This window comes from Theobroma umbraticum, unplaced genomic scaffold, assembly GCF_002168275.2.
Source record: "Theobroma umbraticum cultivar Fairchild unplaced genomic scaffold, ASM216827v3 scaffold_81.0, whole genome shotgun sequence".
Classification (NCBI taxonomy): domain Eukaryota; kingdom Viridiplantae; phylum Streptophyta; class Magnoliopsida; order Malvales; family Malvaceae; genus Theobroma; species Theobroma umbraticum.
In genome coordinates, this window is record NW_018397268.1 from 715191 (window position 1) to 718759 (window position 3569).

Here is a 3569-nt window from a genome sequence, read left to right on the forward strand (position 1 = left end):
TAAGAGGTTTGTCATGTCCAAATTAAGCAAGTCAAAATAAAAAATTATTTTTATAATCATCGCTAATTCTATGTATCAATTCTTCATTTTTTTAAAAAAAAAAACTAAATCAACATATTTTACTAATTTGACTTTAATTCAAGTTAAAAACTAAGTTAAATAAATTTTAAATTTTTATAATATTATAAATAAAAGAAAAAGAAATTTATTTAGTCATTTTATGTTATTTTATCTTAACATAATATAAGTTATTATTCTAAATTTGACTTCAGGTATAAAATTTTTTCAATATTTTTATAGAAGGAGAATTTAAACTTAATTTTGGTAAAAAAGATAAATTAATTTACATATTCTAGAATCCAATAATCGAGTAAGAAAATATATATATATATATATTTTTTTTTAACACCATAAATCTTTTACATTTAAATATTTAGCTTATGAATAAGCATATCAATAATCTACTTTAATATTTATATTTTTATATATTTTTTTCAATTTAGTCATTTAACATTTCAATTTTATTTAATTTAGTTTTATATTATATATTTTTGTTCAATTTAGTCCTTATGACGTAGTAAAAATTTTTTTAAAATTTTTTTTTTATTTGTCACGTGTCACTGACATATTGACATGTTAGCATGTCAACATGTCAGCGTCATATCAGCACTACCACATCATTGTATAGTACTACATAGCATTGCCACGTCATCACTCGATGCCACGAGGTATGCCACATCATAAAATATATGATACGTCAGCACCGACATCATCCTTTAATGACAAAATTGAATGTCATTAGGAAGAAAGATTAAATTGAAGCAAGATGCAAAAACAAGAGACTAAATTGACGTAATTATCAAAATCAAAAAACTAAATTATTTTAATTTTAAATACAGAGATTAAATTAAATAAAATTGAAGAATACAAAGATTGGATAGATTTTTTACCTATTATAAATGGTTTTTTCAACTATGCACTGATGGACCCAATTAGATAGATATTGTTCATCCTTGTCCAATGTTAAATCAAACACCAGTCTCTCACACAAAACTTCAAACAAAACAACTCCAAATGAGTACACGTCACTTTTGTCTGAAATCAAAGCATATGATATCAAATGGGGTAATCATGCAAACCCCCACTTGGTTTCTACAAAGCATATGAAATCAAAACAAAATCCATCATCTTTTATAAAAGAACTTATTCTATCATTGTGTAATCTATGTCTTATCCTACTTTCAACATGTTTAATTCGTGAAATGAAATAAAAGGAGAACAAAAAAAAATTATTACGTGAGTGTGGAACAAAGTAAGAATAAAATAGTTATTATGTTGTTTGATTTATGAAAAAAAAAATTTATTTCATTTTTAATTCAATATTTGAGTGGGAAGAATAGTATTGAAATAATAAAAGAATAAGTGATAAAATAATAAAAATACTCTTTATTATAATTTAATAAAATTTTTAACTCTTTCGAAATAATCAAATGACTTGAATTTGAATTTGTCCAACCTAAACTCAAAATGACTCAAAATAAAAAAACAAAACGAACTTAAATTATTTTAAATTTAAAATGATTCGAATCAGAATGACTTGAAAGATTAATTTAGACTTAAATCGATTTTATTTTAAGTTTAAAATTTTGAATTTAAAATAATCTAAATTCAAAATTACCACTTATATTGAGTGATTGATCATAGAGTACTTGAAGACATGGGCTAGAGGTCATGATCTCCACTAAATGGGTATTTATCTAACTTTCTTTTTCACAAGTTATAAAGTATATTTCTAGGTTTAAGGGATTGAAATTTATTCATGTAGGATACATATTAAAAAATTAATTATTAAGTTATTAAATAGCCAACACAAGACAATCTTATAAACTTCCTTGTAGAATTAAAAAACTCCATCATTGATGTATAAAATAATAATCCATAAGTTAAAATAGAATTCCAAATGTGAAATTGATAAAAAAAATTAATTTGAGAAGTATATTACCCAACCCTTTTACAATATAAAAAATTAAAGCTCATGAACATTATGATTATATATATAGAGGCCTAAGAAAGGAGATTCAAATTTAGCTTTTAAATTGAAAATACATGCATTATTATTAAGTCAAATGATTACCATATAAAAAGATAAGAAACATAAACATCTGAGACCTCTCGAGCATCATAATAAACCCAAAAAAGAATTAGTTAAAATGAAAAACTTGTCTTGAATTAAAAGAAGGTCGCAACTTATATGACTCAAAATTTATTATCAATTGTCTCCAATTTTCACAACTAAAAAAAATTTATATTACAACCTTTTTGCTACCCCCAAATCTAAAAATGTGCAAAGCTGTCATAAAATCCCTCACTTGCTTTTCAAGAAAGTTTCAACATCAAAAACAAAGACATCAAATGCCAGTAGCCCTAATCTTTCCTTGGGCAAGACAAGTGGAACCTTGATTCTTTATGTCAATTAAAATATAGGCCTTACACTTCACCAATAAGCAAGAAAACTATGGTAGTTATAAACACAGATAAAATAAGAGCAAACAGAGTGAGATTTATCGACTATGTTAGTTATGTCAAAGAGGATTAAGAAGAAAGATAAAAGAGTGAGATAAAGATGTAGATTTAATATATCATCATCCGATTGAAATAGACATTATGAGTATACACGATAAAGGATTCAAATAGATTGTTTGTGAGGATTGCAATTTGGTTGATGACAGAAACTCCTTGGTGAATGAAAGTGAGCCTAAGCATCCATTGAGAGAAAATGGGGGCAATTTCATGCAAATCCCCACTTGATTTCTAGAAAGCATGAAATACCATAACAAAATCTATCATATTCTATCAAAAACAAGACCCTATGCTCTTCAATCCGTGCCTTAGCCTCCTCATACATCATTCATAAGCAAGAAAAGGGGCACAATTTTTAGTGGTAGTATTTTTCTAGAGCAAGCTTGAAGAATGCTTCATGTCATCACTTAGCATACCCATAAAACAAAAGAGATATGGATTATTAAGATTTATTTTAATCTGACATTAATTAAATTTATATTCATAATTGACTTGTTTTGATTAATTACAAACAAAAAAATATGTGGTTAAGTAATCTAAACTAAGATCTAAAAATCTAAGTCTACCATCTAGATTCAAGTGATGAACTATTATCCACAGGAAACTTGTGGTCAGAAACAGGGATAGAAAATGATACTTCTCCATACGTACATTCACCATGAGGATCAACTTCCTTCATTTCAGAATCTGCTTTCTCTTGCATCTTCAATGCAAGCTCTAGCATCAGCTCCACTTCACCCATCTCAGGCCGAGTGTCTTCCTTTTCACTGACACAGCAATAAGCGATGTCCACGAATATCTTAAAACACTCTGGAGCTATCTTCCCCTTCAGATATGAATCAATTATATTATAAATGGTTCCATTGCCTATGCACCAACGGACCCAATAAACTAGATGTTGTTCATACTCGTCCAATCTTAGGTCAATGACTGGCCTAGCACACAACACCTCAAATAAAACAACCCCAAATGAGTACACATCACATTTT